This window comes from Callithrix jacchus, chromosome 6 (genome assembly GCF_049354715.1).
Source record: "Callithrix jacchus isolate 240 chromosome 6, calJac240_pri, whole genome shotgun sequence".
Taxonomy (NCBI): domain Eukaryota; kingdom Metazoa; phylum Chordata; class Mammalia; order Primates; family Cebidae; genus Callithrix; species Callithrix jacchus.
The window spans coordinates 11,443,519-11,461,562 of record NC_133507.1 but is presented as its reverse complement, the minus strand read 5'-3'; the positions used below and the strand labels follow the sequence as shown (position 1 = coordinate 11,461,562).

Sequence of the window (18,044 nt, the reverse complement as noted above, 5' to 3'; positions counted from 1 at the left end):
TGAAGATGTTGGCTTCATCCAAGAGAATGAGATGAAAATTTTTTTCATTTTGGAATCTTGGCTGAAACTCAGGATTAAACTACTCTAAAGCCCACAATTTACCACATGACTGAGCTGTTGAGTGTGTGAGCCCGGAGTAGGGTGGCTTGGTGGTAATGGAGGAAGGGGTTTAGGGCCAGTCATTCTGGAAAGCTCTGTAATAGATTATTTCTAGAGAAGAAATGAATATTTCTACAGAAGAATGAATATTTTATTCATTCATTCACTCCTTCATGTGTTTATGTTTATTCTATAAATATTTATGTCTCCTTCTACAGTTAAATCCTCCTGGAACATCTCTGCCCTTTCTCGTTGAGAAAAGGATGGTGAAAAGAAAAAAGCGACAGACTCTGAAATAATTTGAGACATGGAATCAGGTCTTTGGGTAAATCATTTAACTTCTTTTTAAATCTTGGCTTCTGAATAACAGCTTCCATCTACTGGGAGCTCAGGAAATGGTCCTGGGGTCTTTGCACACCAGCTCTTTGATCCTCTCAAGCCTTTGATGCTTACCCATCAAGGCTATTTGTGTGAGGACTAGGGTCAATGAACCTAGGGCACTTAGAACCAACCAGGCAGTGTTCATTGCATATGATTCAGAAGGGATGTCAATCAGTAGACAAACTGTGTCTCCAGCCCATCACTAACTTGCACCCCAGAGCTGATCTGTGCCATGAAGGCTTAAGGGCCAACACCCACCCCTACTTTCCACCAGAGAACCATAATGGAATCTAAACTGATGTCCCACACACCTGCTTATGGAGCACTCGTTTGCCCTGTTCTCCCAAGTTGGGCTTCTGTGGAGCCTTCACAGCATTTGTTAAAATAAATGTTGCTCCTCAACTCAGATGGATGAAGAATAGGATGCAACACTTCAGGAGTTCATGGTTGCTTGAGGTCAAGTCCAATGGGAATGATAGGAGAAGTTCAGGGGGACTCAGGAGGAGATTCCAGGCAGCAGAAATTCTCACAAACCCAAAGCGGGAAATGCCACAGAGCTCATGGTCCTGGACAGAGAGGAGACCCAGGCAGGGGCTGCAGATATGGGCTTCAAGGTCCAGACCTACACCATGCCCATGAGCCCAAGAGGCTCAGAGGGAGGCTTCAAGTGTGCCACAGGGAAAACCAGCTAAGCTTTGAGTACCGACTATGTGCCAGGCAGTGGGTGAGATGCAATACCTGCACTACGTTTTATTCTCCTTAACAACCCAATGAGTCTGAGTTTATCACTTTACAAGGACTGCCCCAAAGTTCAGAGAAGGGAGAAGCTTGCCTAAGTCCCACAGCTAATAAGCAACCATGCTGGGAATTAATACCAGATCTGTCTTACTCCCCAGCAAACACATTTTTCACTGTACTAAGTTATTTTCTGAACATGCTGGTTAGCATTTGGGACAGGACTCCATTCCGAATAGGGCCTTTATTGACAACTGAGACATAGCTGGTATTCAATAAGTAATAGCCACCACAGTCACTTTGGCTGTTTCAGTAGAGTAATTACTATTCTGGCCAGTCATGGTGAGTTATGTAAATGTACTCAAGCTTCCAGAACTTAATTCAAATTCATTTCATCACCCATGAAAACTCAGATAATGGGAAAGATGACCTCACCTTGAATGGCTGCCCCAAGGATAAGCCCTGTTAGAACATCTCTCCTGCAAAGATACACAAGATTATTTTTTACGAGTGAAACAGTGAACCCTGATCTTGCAGTTACAGGACCACATGTGTGAGTGAGCACTGTGGCAGATCTGAGCTTTAGTTAAGACTCTACAGGACACACAATGTTATAAGCCCCCAGAGGCTCTGGTTTCTAACCTCCCATGACTGCAGACAAGCCACTGGCTCACTGAAGGAAGACAATTTATTTGGCAGCATGCAGAGCCAGCCCTGTATTGCCTTCAGGATGCGGTGGGCTAGCTTAAGCCAAAACATCTAGTAGGGTGTTTTCAGTATATGATTTGTTTGGGGAATATCCACATCCATGAGAATGTGAGATCCAAGCCGACTTTGTTGTTTTCTTTTTCCTTACTCTTAAAACCTAGTATGGAGCCTGACCTATGGTGGGCACTCAATGAATATTGGCAGAATAAATACATTGCAACCATTATTGATCAGCACCATGTGCTGAAGCACCAGGGACACAGGCATGAGTGAGTCAGAGGACAAGCCTAGCCCTGTTCTCCCAGAGCGCCTAGTCAAGGAATTGAATCAGAAGGAAGCAAATGATTCTACAGCTCTCACATCAGTACCATTAGGAGAAGTCATCACAGGGGGTGGCTTTGAAAAAAAACAGAGAAGGGACTCTTACAAGCCCAAGAGGTCACAGAAGATCCTGGAGAAGATGAGGCCCCACCTTAGAGGGTAAGTGTGAGTCAGGTCAAGAAGGAGGAGAATACATCGACGCATTAGCAAAAGAACAAAATAGATTGCACACAGCACAGGAAAACCCAAGTGACTCACATAGGCTAGAGAATAGGGTGTGGAAGGAAGAGGCCAGGATGAGGTTTGAGGCATAGAAGAAGTGGGATTACCAGGGACCTCACAATGTCCTTCACAGAGTATTCTTTTTACCTAGAGTAGCACTTCCCTGTTAGCTCTCTGGAAGACTCATTTAAGTGGGAGCTGAACAAGAGAACACATGGACACAGGGAGGGGAACATCACACACCAGAGCCTGTCAGAGGATGGAGGGTTAGGGGAGGGATAGCATTAGAAATACCCAATGTAGATGACAGGTTGATGGGTGCAGCAAACCACCATGGCACATATATACCTATGTAACAAACCTGCACATTCTGCACATGTATCCCAGAACTTAAAGTATAATAATAATAATAAAGGGATAACTAGAAGTCTTGTGTCTCCTGTAAAGAAACACAGCACTACCTATCAGTCTGGCCAAAGGAGTCTAGCCTGAGTCTGAGCAAGCCTCAGGAGTCAATGCCTGTACAGGAAATGCAGAGTGGAGAGGAGCATGTTAGTTGGACCATGTGTGTGCAATCCACAAAAGCCTGACTGTGAGTGGGAAATTGCAGGTCAAAGGAGCCAGTTCCTTTACCACACAAACTGCAATGAAGAGAAAAGGTAGATTTTAAAAAGTCTTAGAAGACAGGTAACTTTTTTAAGAGCAAAATTATATCATAATGTCTGATGATGTACTTCTGTGCAATAAAATAAAACACGAGGAAATAATTTCTACAAAATCAAGGGCACTTTTGTGGGGAAAGAGGGATCTGTGATAGGGATAAAGCAAGTAGGGTGCTGGGCTTCAAGAGAGGATGGCAAAGATATATAACTTACCTGGGGCAATGGTTACAGGACGTTCACCTCATGATAATCCATTAAGTCATAGATTGGTGGTGTGTGGTTTTCTGTATCCGTGTTTTCTTTCCAGTAAAATATTTTTGTATCCAAGCATTAACTTGTCACATAGTACAATAAGCTACTTAAACAGAAATTTAAATTCTTTGAGGTTCTAAAAGGAATAAATATTAAACACATAGTATTTACATAGCATGTGGTAATTCTAAAGAAACTGCTTCATGTCATGATTACACAAATCATTGGTGGTGTTATTCTGCCCATTCCACAGATAAAGAACATACTGGTTCATGTTTACCATGTTTCTTTTGCACATGTTTTTTCCAACTCCAAATTCCACAGCTTTGCTCCTAACAGTTATTAAAATATTTTTGACCATGGATTCTGTGACCCATCTATTCCAATAATTACCAATGGAAATTCCAATAAGAGAAAAAACTCAATTATACAATAGAAAAGTAACTCAATGAGAAAAAATACTCAGAGAAGGAAACCAAATTTCAACACTCAATGAACAACTCCTAAGATTACTAGTAAATGACCCTCAGTCATATACAAACATTAACATCTACGGAACTATGTATAACTCCATGAATAGAATCGAAGAAAGAATGTACAATTTTGGGTTCGTATTTGGTATATTCCATGACAGCAAGACAACCTAAATGATTATCAACAGAATAATGGATGTACATATGGGTATGCTTATATGATGTATTATTATCTTAAAAATGATACATAAACCTCAGAAATTTATTGTGAAAGAAAAACATCTCCCTCCAAAAACACCTCGCCCTCCTGTTCTTTGTGCTTCCTAAGACGTCACTCCATGTCATTTTCTTTTTTCTAATTTTTTTTTTTTTGCTTTAAGTTCTGGGATGTGCTGAATGTGCAGGTTCGTTACATAGGTATACACGTGCCATGGTGGTTTGCTAAACCTATCAACCCGTCACCTAGGTTTAAGTTCGGCATGCAGTAGATACTTGTCCTAATGCTCTCCCTCCCCTTTACCCCAACCCCCCAACAGGCACCAATGTATGACGTTTCCCTCCCTGTGTCCATGTGTTCTCAATGTTCAGCGCCCACTTATTAGTGAGAACATGTGGTATTTGGTTTTCTGTTCCTGTGATAGTTTGATGAGAATGAGGCTTCATTCATGTCCCTGAAAAGGACATGGAACTCATTCTTTTTTATGGCTGCACAGTATACCATGATGTATATGTGCCATATTTTCTTTATCCAGTCTATCATTGATGGGCATTTGGGTTGGTAACAAGTCTTTGCTGTTGCTAATAGTGCTACAATAAACATACAAAGAACTTAAACTAATTTACAAGAAAAAAACAACCCCATCAAAAAGTGGGTGAAGAATATGAACAGACACTTCTCAAAAGAAGATATTTATGCACCCAACAAACATCTGATAAAAATGGTCACTGGTAATTAGAGAAATGCAAATCAAAACCACAATGAGATACCATCTCATGACAGTTAGAATGGCAATCATTAAAAAGTCTGGAAACAACAGATGGCAAGGATGTGGAGAAATAGACACACTTTTACTGTCAGTGGGAATGTGAATTAGTTCAACCATTGTGGAAGACAGTATGGCGATTACTCAAGGATATAGAACCAGAAATACCATTTGACCTGGCAATCCCATTACTAGGTATATGCCCAATGGATTATAAATCATTCTACTATAAAGACACATCCATCTCCTTTTCTATATTGCTACTAACCTGGCCCACCATTGTGAGTTCTCAGCAGGATTGCTGTACAAATCCTTCACTGGCCCCTTCATTTTGAACTTTGCCCTGCTCCTCTGCAAAGTCATCTTTCCAAGGAGGACACAGAGAGAAGGCATTTAGCCAGAGGCTTCCAGGGCACACAGAGCTGCAACTAAATCCTGTCTCTACCATTTAGTAGTCATATGAACTGGGGCAAATCATATAACATCTCTGAGCCTTTGTTTCGTTATCTGGGAAATGGAAATAATCATTGTTCTGACCTAGAGGAAACAGATTATTCATCTTCTAAACCAGAGTCACTATTCTAACCATGTAGGGTTTTGAGGCCACATGGGATTATAACAGTAAAAGTGCCTAGTAAAGAGCTTGGAAGTTTGTGAGCACCGAGGAAATGTGAATTACTGTCAATACATCACTTCCCTGCCTGGTGGGCTCCACCACCTTGAGAATCAAGTCTAAACTCCTCAGCACGGCCTATGAGGCCCACTTATCTGCCCAGCCCACCCCCTGACACTGTCCCTCTTGTTGTCCGAGCCACCACCACACTTACTAGAACTCTCTGAATTCCCCATAGTTCTGTGTTCGCCGTAGTCTGGATCTTTGCACAGGCTCTTCACCTTAACTGAAACATCCTCCATCCCCTTTACCTGGGCAACTTCTCTCCATGCTCCAGGCCTCAGCTTATCTGTGTCTTCCTACTTTTCATTTCCACAGACACCTGTGTTTCTGCTATCATTATGCATCACACTGTATTGGTTGACAAGGGTCCATCTTTCCCTTGATGTGCAACTGCTCATCTGCCTTGCTAATTGGCATATTCCATGTGCCAGGCACAATGTCTGGGACATAGCACGTTCTCAATAATCTTTTTGGAGTGGATGAATGAATGAATGAATGAATGAACAAAAGCAGAGCATTTATAGGTGAAATGGCCTCCCCACCTTACCTGTAACTCCACTCTAAGCATGAGACCTCCTCATTTTGGTTCTTCATGAGTGGGGGTGGGGTGAGGTAGCACTCTCTTCCCTCCTAAATCTTGAAGAATTTCATTTTCAGTCTCACCCCAGGCTCATTCCACTGTCTGTTTATCCTGGAAGTGTCTTCCACTCACTTCTTATTCCTAACTTCAGAAATGTTTGTACAACATGTTGACCTTTCCTAATATCCTGCTCAACCTTTTTTTAGATCCTTGCCCCTTTTACAAACATAAAAACTCAATACCCTATCCCCAAGATTCAGAAATGACCTTCAAATTCCACCAGTTGTAAAGCAGAAATTTGCGTTGCTATTGTGAATCACATCCTGAACATATTATTCCCACTTTTCCCAGTGTACATGTGCGTCCACCCATGATCCTGACATATGCCTCCTGGAAAAAGCATGCTCCCTCTCTCCCCTCCCGGCTACCACCATGGGGAATCCCTGCTCTAACCTTCCCTCTTGTGGGCTTTTTAGCAACCACCTAGGATAGGCCTTTCCCTGTCCCACCAAGACTGAAAGGGAATTCAGAAAGCCGTGGCCCAGGAAGATTTGAGGTCCCCCCAACTGAATTGGTATTACATCTCCTCCTGAAAGCATAGGATCCTCTCAGTGACCCTACCCATGCCCCCATCCAAAGCAAGAGGGTATCATCTATGATCTGGCCAAGTCAGGCATCTTTGCAAGAGCTGGGAACATGCAGTAAAGTGAGGTGTACCTGCATTTATGGCTTTATAGGTCATAAATTCTCCTTTGGTTTGAGATTATTTCTGTAGATTCAAGTCCCTGACAACAGCAGTGGAATTTTAAGCAGAGCTTTGGCCACATTTCTGGAAATCAGATTAGCTTTCCAATTTGATATGGCCAGGATTACTTCAAAGGCAGCTGCGGTTTCATAAAATAAAGGCTCCCTGCTGTAGGCACTTCTTATAGAGCTTAGGAATGCACCCCTGGGGAATGGCAGGTAGTCTGAATTTCTTCCACCAGGTCAGAGAGTCAATGTCACAGCTAAAATCTGCACCTGGGGCAGGACAACTGGAAGCAGCCTCAGGAGAGTGAGGGCAGATTGTCAGCATGTGAAGGGAAAGGATTTCTGCCTTGGATAGTCACTGCTCATTTTTCTTGCAAAAAGGCCTGGCTTTGCTTTTGCCCATCCAGTCTTTAGCCCTAGTGTGAGAATGGGGCCAGCTATTGACCTCCTCACCTTTTGCTCCTCCTGCCTTCTGTCCCCTGGAGGTGAGAAGCAAGGTCTCTGGCCTTTGCAAAAAGGGGGACCTAGTTTCATTCTAGCGGTTCTAAAATGGGACACTTTTTAAATAGTAAGGGAGATTTGCTGAAAGAGGCAGAGGACTCAGGAGGAGCCCATAAGTGTACAGCCTCCCTCTTCTGGGTCCCACAACATGGTTCACAACACCCTCCACCCCTTTGCTAATGCTCCTCTCTCCCTCAACTTCTTCAGCACAGAATTCAGTTCTCCTCTTGGATCCTCAATCTGTTCTCCCCAGAGCAGATTGTATTAGTCAGGGTTCTCCAGAGAAGCAGAACCATAAAGATTTAAAGAGGTATGGCAAAGGAGACTTATTGTGGGAGCTGGCTCACATGATTACTGATGCTGAGAAGTCCTACGATCTGCCATCGGCAAGGTGGAGACTCAGAGAAGCTAGTCCAAGACCAAAGGGCTGAGAACCAGGAGGGCCACCAGTCCAAGAACCAGAAGACTGAATGTCTGAGGGCAGGAGCAGATGATGTCACAGTTCCAGAAGAGAGGTGGAATTTACCCTTCCTCTACCTTCTTGTTCCATTCCAGCCCTCAGCAAATTGGATGAAGCCCACCCACATTGATGAGGGCAGATCTTCTTTACTTAGTACACTGATTCAAATGCTCATCTTCTCCAGAAATGCCCTCACAGATGCACCCAGAAATAATGTTTTGCCACCCACCTGGGCAGCCCTTAGTCCAGGCAAGTTGACACATAAAATTAACCATCACATGGACCCCAAGACAAGAACATAGATGCAGGTGTTTTCTTTGGAAGGTCACCTTAGGAAGCACTGTGAGGGAGCAAGGGAGTGAGACAAGGGAGGGAGCAGAGCAAATTGTCACTGTGGACAACTAGGGCTTAACCCATTGACCTCTAGGAGCCAGTGTAGGCAGGGCCCTGAACTGACTCATTGAGAGCTGAGAAAATGAAGGTGTTTATTCACCAGATTTTATCCCTCACTGGTGGGGGTTGCTGATTTCTTGGCACTGGCACTGGCCCCTCCCCTCCATCAAGTCCAGAGGCAATACCCAGGCTAATAGATGCAGAAAGCCATGGTGGCCTGTAAGACACATGTCTGCAGGTGTCCTGAGTGCTTCCAGGGCAGACAAGCAAGACCCCAAGGAGTCTATTCCACTTCCTTTGTCTTTGTAATCCTGCAACTCTATCTTGGTGGGTCTGGAGGTAGGGGTCTAGCACGCAATGGATCAATATGTTTAGGCTGGAAAATGGAAGAATAGAACGAGGTGGAAAAAGAAGTGGATAAAGTCCTTCCTTCTTGCACCCTTAAAGCTGGGCTTACGCCTCTCACTTCAAATGTTCCCAGTGCATTCAAAGCACAGGTAATGAGGAGTCTCTGTGTACCTGGATGGCCTGGCCATGCCTGCACAGCAGGCTTCTGTCCCTTCACAGGGTGAGCAAAAAAACTACATTGTCATGCCATCTGGGGGCACTTGTTCTCCACATGGGGACTCTTCACCATGGGGGCCCGGAGAACCAGCTCATACTCCTGATCACCTGTGGTCAGTTGTGCTGGATGCATTTTACAATTCCTGGTTTCCTGAAAAAATAGCTGCTCATACACCCATTCCTGGTAGTGATGCCTCTCTCCAGCCAGATCCTCTGGCATCTCCTCAGGCTAGACAGTCTCCAGGAAGTCACATTTCATTTCATCCCAGAGTATTTTTATAGTTGGAGTCTGAGAATGAAGACAGAGAAGTCCCCTGTGCTACAGGAAGAAAAATGAATGAATCTGTAAATTTGGCATTCATTCACTTTTTGGGAAAAGTTTATATTTTTGGATATATTTTGTAGATTACATGAAGAGATGCTATTACTAAACAAGTGTGAGTTTTGAAGTCTTTCAAATATTTAAATATAAACTCTAAGGAAAGTTGTAAAGAGAAAGAAAGAAATGAAGCCGGGTCACTAATGTTACCACACAAAACTTAAAGGAGATACAGCAAACATGAAGCACACAGGCAGGGACAGAGTGGATGCACAGCAAGGGCTGTCGCCTCAAAAAAGGGTTCCTTTGGAAAACTAGAAAGAAGAAACAGAAAGTAATAAAGAAAGTGGGTGGGGAGCAGAGAAAAGAATGGAGAGGATCTGCAGGTGAAGGAGAAGAAAGTGGCTGAAAGATCAAGGAGGGAGATGAATCAAAAAGGAAAATGAGCAGTTAACCCACAAGGAGATTTGAGACCCCACTCAGCATTTCCATTGGCCTCTTCAACCAGACTTGGATGTAAAAGATCTAGGGTGACAGGCAGAATAACGCCTCCCTACAAAAGGTGTCGATTTCCTGAGCCAGGAACTTGTCTATGAGTTACCTTACATGGCAAAAGGGACTTTGCAGATGGTATTAAGATTAAGAACCTTGAGATGGGGAGAGTATCCGGAACAATCCAGGTGGGCCCAATCTAATCACATGATAATAAAAATGGGCAACACTTTCTGGCTGTGGTGAGAAAGAAGGGTAGTCTGAAAAGACCTCCACATCCCCTTGCTGGTTATGAAATGTGAGGCTCAGTGCCAAGTACTGGAGAGAGGCTTCTGGAGGATGGAAAAGGCAGGGAAACGCACCATCCCCTTGAGCCTCCAAGAAGGAAGGCACCTCCGCCCACACCTTAATTTCAGTTCTGAGAGACCTGGGTGGGACTTCTGACCTCCATAACTGTAAGATTATACATTTGTGTTCTTGTAAGCCACCAAGTTTTTGGTAATTTTTTACAGCAGCAGAAGAAAAACAAATACACCTAGGGACATCAAAAATGGGAAATTATCAAATATCGCACTCTGACTCTCTGGTATTCTGCCTGTAATCGGTTTCTCATTTAGGTTGGAATTGTTTTTCCTCTCTGCAGAAGAGAGGATGGCTGCCCACAAGACTCATTAATATGCATAAAGGGTGGCGTAATTAGTTGCCACAGGTAACCCTTCTCTGGCTGTGTGAACTGAGTTAATGTGCAAATGCCTGCTGCACGGGCGAGCAGAGCAGTGTGAGTAAAAGTCCCCATTTCATAAAAGGAAATATTTGAATAATATGCAAATGCACTGGATGTTATTAGCAGGATGTCAGGTTTGACAGTCTGTGTTATTGTGAAAATAAATGAGTTTTGACACAAATAACTTAGGTATGCATTGATTTTTTTTAAAGCAAATCTTGTAACAAGATGTTATGTATTGTGCTGTAGGTTTTATAAAGATTTTGATGGCTATGAAAAGAAAAACATGACGAAGGATCGTTTATTAATGTATTCATTAAGCTGCTCTAAGGTGTAACAATAATTACTTTCCTCCAAAATGTATACTGTTCCTCTTGCACATTTAATTGACTTTGGCAATCCATATTTAAGACAATGAGGGGAGCTGTCAGCAATATGAAGACAGAAATGAAGAGAAATCAAATAGCCATCACTGGTATCTAAAACATTGTGCTGCGTATTTTAACTCCTGGGAATATTTTCTCTGGTTGTTGTTCATCTTGAAGCAATTTGCCTGATGAAATTTCTCTGGCCCATTGCATTTTCTTTCTTTTGGGCCTTTCTCCTCTTGTTTTTTTTTTTTTTTTTTTTTTTTCCGAGGGCTTTCTGGTTAACAGGCAGGACCCAGTGTTGAAGTCAGCACTTCCCAGCACTGGGCAGGGGCTGGGGGCTCCCTGTCATCCTGGCATTTACCCTTAAGAGGTGAAGGAGTGAGACATCCAGGAAACATCTCTGCCAAAGGACACCACCTGCTGGAGAAGCTCCTGGGACTAGTTCCCAGGCTTAGCGGAGGTTGCCAGCTGGCCCTCTCTATCCTCAGGGTCTGAAGAGGAAGAGTCGACAGGTCAGGGGACACTGCCCCAGCTGAGCTGAAGGCTGACCAGCCCTCCTTCTCCATACAGACTTCCAGATGTTCCCTGTGCAAAAGGGGGAGGGCCTCAATGAAACCAAGTTCAGGACCCCAGAAGGGTCAAGTTTTGTTTGCAGTCAGGCAGCAAGGGAGCTTTGGGGCACAGGACCTACTTTGAGTGTAGGAGGCAGGCACCACCACCGTGAGGCTGGGATGCAGTGGGTTTATGGGTATTTGACACCCGGAGAGCCAGCATTGAACAAAGGATTTGAGTTGTCAGTTCCTCTTCCGTCCTCTCAGAAAATGAGGGCAAGTTCCTGGGGTCCAGATGAAAACAGCTTCACTTGGAATAGGGAAGATGAGATGCCCTTGACTGGCAGAGTTCAGATTACTCAACTGTTCTCACCCAGGGTGGCCTGGGGAGCATGAAGCCAAGAGACAGGGAAGCCCCTGGAAAAATTTGGAGATGTCCCTGGGGAAAATAGATCTCAAATATACCCATTAATGGCTAAAAATGATCACCAGGCTTGGGCAAATTTTCTCCACTCCACAGACTAGGAAAACAGAGGTTAGAACAACACAACGCCTGCCCTCAGTGGATTACTGGACTAATGGAGGGGACAGATATACAGAAAGAGGAGGAAAGACTATGCAAAGGCCTAGGATAGCTATATGCATAGGATTTTCAAACGTGGGAAAGTGCCACCTTGGGTCATCCAGGCAGCTCACCCATAATTTCCATTTTCAAGGGTCAAGGTACATGGCAAGGTCCTTCTTCCCTGTCTTGAGGATGCAGCAGCCTTGTGATTTGCGTTGCAATGAAAAGTGAGCAGCAATGCCAAGTGTCACACCAGAGCAGAAGCCATAGGAGCAGTGGCTGCCTCAGTAACCCGGAAGGCACAGAGTTGGAGCCCTTGCCAGCTGGGCACAGCAAAGGCATCTTAGAGAAAAATCTCCAGCCCCAACAACAGACTTGTACTATAGCTTGAGAAAAATATAAGTCTCAGTTGCTTCAAACCACTGAAATATTGGGAATGTTTGTTATTGCCACATAACTTAGCCTATCCTGGCTGATATGGGCACCAAATTCAACCAAGGGGCTGAGTCGTGGAGTATCCATTAGTGAAGGCTTCCTGGAGAAGAGACCCTGAGTTGAGCGCTGGAGGATAAGGTAACATCTTCTGCAGGAAGATCCTGTGAGGTCACAGCATGCATAGGGGGTCTCCTCCAAAGGGCAAGTTTCCTTATCTGGCTCTTTTCTGGCTAGGGCTATGATCCCTGGATCAGGCAGGAGGGTACTTCAATTCCTTCCTGCCCTCATCTAATGGGCTCAAGAATGAGGAGTTGTAGAGAAGACAGAGGTCAAGTGTGGGCCCTCAGGGAAGTCTTCTCTGGCTCTTGTCCCCTCTCCCCTCTCTAACCTCCATCCCACACACCAATAGTCCTTTCTTACCAAGGACTCTTGGAACTCTTAGCATCTGCCTCTGTTGTCCCAGTTAAGAACAACTTAGGGCCGGGTGCGATGGCTCATGCCTGTAATCCCAGCACTTTGGGAGGCCGAGGTGGGTGGATCACGAGGTCAAGAGATCGAGACCATCCTGGTCAACATGGTGAAACCCCGTCTCTACTAAAAATACAAAAAATTAGCTGGGCATGTTAGCGCATGCCTGTAATCCCAGCTACTCAGGAGGTTGAGGTAGGAGAATTGCCTGAACCTAGGAGGCGGAGGTTGTGGTGAGCCGAGATCACGCTATTGCACTCCAGCCTGGGTAACGAGAGCGAAACTCCATCTCAAACAAAAAAAAAGAACTTAGTCTAGGGGAGAAGGGACAGCTACTTGAGCTTGACAAAATATACAGGCCAAGCTGGGGATCAGGGATGAAGTCTAGACAGTCTGTAAACTTTTTCTACATTTCTTGTCTCATTTTACTCATAGAGTTGTTACTGCTCAATTCACAAGCAAGAAAACTGACTAGAAGAGTAACTTTTCCATATCATGCCATTTTTATAACAGAGTCAGAGCTCAATCCCAGGGCTCAAATTCTTTGCCCTATATTCACTCTCTAGCCTATGCCATAATGCTACATCCTACAGGGTTTTAAAACTCACCAAGTGTTTTAAGTTATGGGGTACACGGAAAAAGATACCATCACGTTTTCAATAGAAGTGCTCAATGTCTTATACATGATGTCATTATTTTACACACATGGAGATTACTTAGGCTGAGCTCATAGGGCTGTTGTAAATGACAGAACCCACCTAACATGAGCTTAGCATGGTGTCCATTGCAAATCACTTCTTTCTAAGTGGCCACCACTGATATTTGAAGTACTCATGTCTATCCTTGACATTCTCTTTAGCTAACTAGACTCTGACCACAATTCTGGTTCAGAAGTGTGTTCGTATTTCTCTTTCCTTTTCAGGCAGAGCCCACTCCCACCACAGAAGCCCAAGTGGATGAATACTCACTTCCCCAGCCTCCTTTACATGAGTGTACAGGCGCAAGTCCCAGGCTCTGCCAATCACATGGCCTCCATGGACTTTGACTAGGAAGGGAGTGCCACTGAGCATGGGGAGGCTGCACAACCAAAACCATTGAGGTGGTTATAGTGACATCCAGTTTCGGCAGGCAACAGTGTCTGTGCTTCCAGTATGGATGTACAGGCAGTGCCAACAGTGGCATCTGAGCCAGGAGCAGGAGTGACAACTACCCAGTTCATTGGAGTCGGGTTTCTGGCAGTGGTTCCTATATGGTGGTGTACGTGAAAACTCAAGCAGACACAGAAGAAAACATGGGTTTTGTTCAAGGCCAAGAAAAGGTATAGAATTCTTCAGAAATGCCTTGAGTGGCATTTGGGCAGCAATGGGAATGAATGCTCAAGAGGCAAGTTGGTGCCAGAGTTCAGAGGACCTGCTTGGTTGGTTGCTTTATCAGAAGAGCTAATTCAGCAGGACTGAGACATAAAGCAGCAGTTTTTAAATAAGCATAGATTTAGTAAGAAAACTAAACACAGTTACCGAGAGCTAGGAGGCAAACCTGATCATCTGTGTGAGTCATTAGATCACACACCCTTCATGAGAGGGAAAAAAAATACCCATATTGACATTCACTGCTACCTAAGAGTCTTTGGGTAAAATATGACAGGTACGCAGATGGCTTTTTAATTTCTCTTCAACTCAAGAAAGCTAAATGCCTTATAAGTGATTAGCCCAGCACTTTTTTTTTTTTTTTTTTTTTTTTTTTGAGATGGAGTTTTGCTCTTGTTTCCCAGGCTGGAGTGCAATGGCGTGATCTCGGCTCACCGCAACCTCTGCCTCCTGAGTTCAGGCAATTCTCCTGCCTCAGCCTCCTGAGTAGCTGGGATTACAGGCATGCGCCACCCTGCCCAGCTAATTTTTTGTATTTTTAGTAGAGACAGGGTTTCACCACGTTGACCAGGATGGTCTCGATCTATTGACTTTGTGATCCACCCGCCTTGGCCTCCCAAAGTGCTGGGATTACAGGTGTGAGCCACCATGCCTGGCCAGCCCAGCATTTTTTTAATTAAAATAAGTATAATTTAGAAACAAAATAACTTGAGGATGAAATGTATTCTCTTGAAGTAGGATTGTGGAAACATCAGTGACAAATGTGCATAGGGCTAAGAGAAAGTCCCTAATGATGAGACTCAAATCAGTTAAAATTAAGTAAAGGATGAGAGTAGAACAAAATACTGTATCCCCAGCATGAAGCTCTCTACCGGTCTGGTTACCCATAGATAAGTATGTTCACACCCCATCTCAGAACCTCAAATAGTTGTGGAAACAAGATTGAAATATCCCAGTTTATTTTAAAATCCCAATTGGCCTTCCATTTGATATCACAAATATATTCAGACAAAGTTGCCTGCTCTTTTCTCTTTCCCCAACATACGAACACGTGAAATCGCATGCAATGGCAGCTCATGTACCTCTGCCATGGCCCTCCTGGAAACCTCAGCCAAGACCTGGCCCAAAGAGACATCTGCAATCTGGTGATACAAGCACTGACCCCTGAGACCACAAAGATGCTGCTTCCAGCACAACCATTATGTGCCACACTCATGGTTTTCCAGGTGCAAATACTCTCCTACTTTGAAAACACTGGCATTAAAAATAAAGCCAATAGCCAAATGTGAGATGGACGCTAGGGACCTGGATTTTTAACTTCCAACGTAACAAGAAAGTTCTGTGCTTTTTCTTGAGAATTGTTTGCTAACTTACTTGGTAAAAAAAAAAACACACACACACACACATGACAATTAATCAACACAGAAATGAATTCTCTGTAGCAGTAACGCTAGTTTCCTACTATAATATAGCAGAGGACTATCAAGAGCTGCCTGTTGGTATCTATGAAACAGGTTCTTAGTTGCAAGCAAAACAAACCAATTTCCTCTAATTTAAGCAAATAAATGAACAAAGCTATCAAAAGGTTTTCATGGTCTGAGGAGCAATAATAAGAGGCTACAAGGTAAATAGATATTCAAACCACAGAACATCTCATTCAGTATAGGACCACACCACCTGCACTGATGTAAAAGCTACAGATGCTGCTTCTGGAAATGATTTAACTACTGCAGCAGTTGACATTCTTACCAAAATAAATCCCAAGAAAGCCTCTCCTTCCTTGCATCACTCATTCCTGAATCAATGCATGACATGGACGTGTCTGACTGGCAGAGCCAAAGTCATATGACAGCACACCACCCTCCATGAAAGAGAGGCTGGGAAAACAAACTCTGTCACTTCCATTTATATAGCTGGAGGGGATTGCTGCCTCCCACCTTGACTGATATAGCAGAGAATCTCCCAAAGGTAGAAAGGGCTTGCAGACATTGAGTGGATAAAAATACTGTCTCTTAGAGTCCAGTTCTCTGGCTTTCTTACATCAATTTTGCTCTTCCTAGCAAAATTTAATTTTGAAGGATCAAAACCACTTCCTACTTAACACAGTGCAATTCTTCAACATAAAATAAAAATCATACTCACTCCAAAAGTTGGACAACCTGAAGGATGACGGTTACAGCATCTATATCCAAGACCAGCAACCGGGGGTAATGTCCATTCATCCTCTAGTTCCTTCATGATCTAGTCTCAGTATTTGATAACTGTGAAGTATACCACCAGTGACATGCCCTGTTAACAGGGTGGAAGAAACAGGAAAAATAGGAAAATGAATAGTTTAAATGTGTTATATATACACGATCACCAAAAGGGAAAAATCCCCCTTTGCCTATGGTTTCAATTTCCATGATTTCAGTTATCCATGGTCAACAGTGTTCCAAAAAAAATGAAAAATTTCAGAAATAGACAATTCATAAGTTTTAAACTGCTTGCTGTTCAGAGTACCATGATGGAATCTCTTGCTGTCCTTGCCTAGAACCCGAACCCTCCCTTGATCCAGTGACTCCACACTATAGATGCTCCCTGGCCCGTTAGCCACTTAGGAGCCATCTGCAGAGTGGATCAGATTCACTGTTATGGTGTCACAGTGAATTCAAGTAACCCTTACTTTACTTAGTAATGGCTCTGAAATGCAAGACTAGTAATACTAGAATTCAAGTATGCCAAAGAGAAGCCATAAAATTCTGTCTTTAAATGAGAAGGTGAATGTCCTCAACTTACTAAGAAAAAACAAAATCTTACACTGAGATTGCTGAAGTCTATGGTAAAAACAAATCCTTTTTGTGTGTGTGAAAATGCGAAGGAAAGAGAAGCTTCTAAGAAACACAAAAATGCCTACTAGTCCTTGTGTAATTTGGTTTGTGCTTGCTACATAGTAGTTCAAAGCTAAGCAGTATATCATTTTTCAATACATACCTAGGTGGTTAAAATATAAAGAAATCTATAGAAATGACTGAGACAAATTGTGGGGATGGGAGAGTCGTGGTGCTTGCCTGGGAAAGGAGGTATAGGAGGCTCCCAGGGCACTGCTCAAATCCTAACTATTTACCTTAATTATGGACTTATGGGTGTTCATTCTATTATTCTTTCAACCACACATATGCGTATCTACATTTCTTTATATACTTTTAACAATAGTATTTTTAAAAATAACATGATATTCTGTACTGCAGAGTGCAAAGTTGGAAAGAAAAGACTTATTTAAAAGATTCTGAGAAACTAGAAAGCTGCAGGGCTGCAAGATTTGTCAACATAGAAAACAAAACAAATGCCAAATTATATACTGTTTGGTGTGGGAGGTAAATGAAAACAGCATTTAAATTTTTGTTGTAGCATCAAAATAGATAATTTAAAAAGAGAATTTAATATCCTTATATATGGAGTTCTTTCATTAAATCAACTGTTTTCACAGTATTTTTGAATTTTGACTTTAAAGTATAAGGAAGAGGAGCATACGTGCTAATTTGAGCATGTCCCAAACATCACCAGGCAGTCACATGTAGTAAATGTGGTAAATGACCTCGATTTACAGATTAGATGACTGCCATGTGAATTATCATGTTTGTATATCAATAAGAATAATAATTGCAATAAACTGAGGCACTTAAAATATGTTGAAATTCATGAGTTAATATCAAAATCAAATTTTTTGAAAAAATTTCCTTGGTCACCTTTTGAGGATGATAGGTAGTTAAATCATTATTTGAAAATAAATAGGCAAGTAAAGAGAAATATTATACACTTAACTTTCCTATGAAACTGTATCATTGGGTAAACAAGTAACTATAAGAAGAAATTTCTCCATACAGAAGCATTCCAGCTAATAAAGAAGAGAAATAACAGGACAAAAACATCAGCACTTCATCACCTGAAGCAATTAAGGATGAAAACAATAATCAGCTATGAGGGTGGCTGACATTACAGAAAGAGCCAGC

At 42.9% G+C, this 18,044-nt stretch overlaps 1 long non-coding RNA gene across 9 annotated transcripts in view; it reads right to left on the bottom strand.

Moving 5' to 3' along the window:
* Nucleotides 1–18,044, bottom strand: part of LOC118154464 (uncharacterized) — a 924,399-nt gene that overhangs the window by 669,134 nt on the left and 237,221 nt on the right. For 6 of the 9 annotated variants that reach the window (XR_013536617.1, XR_013536614.1, XR_013536622.1 and 3 more), the window contains one exon: nucleotides 16,195–16,341. This is a non-coding gene — a long non-coding RNA (uncharacterized LOC118154464). Of the gene's footprint in view, nucleotides 1–7,690; nucleotides 16,342–18,044 lie in introns of all 9 variants that reach the window. The other 3 variants (XR_013536616.1, XR_013536615.1, XR_013536618.1) reach the window with 1 other exon arrangement.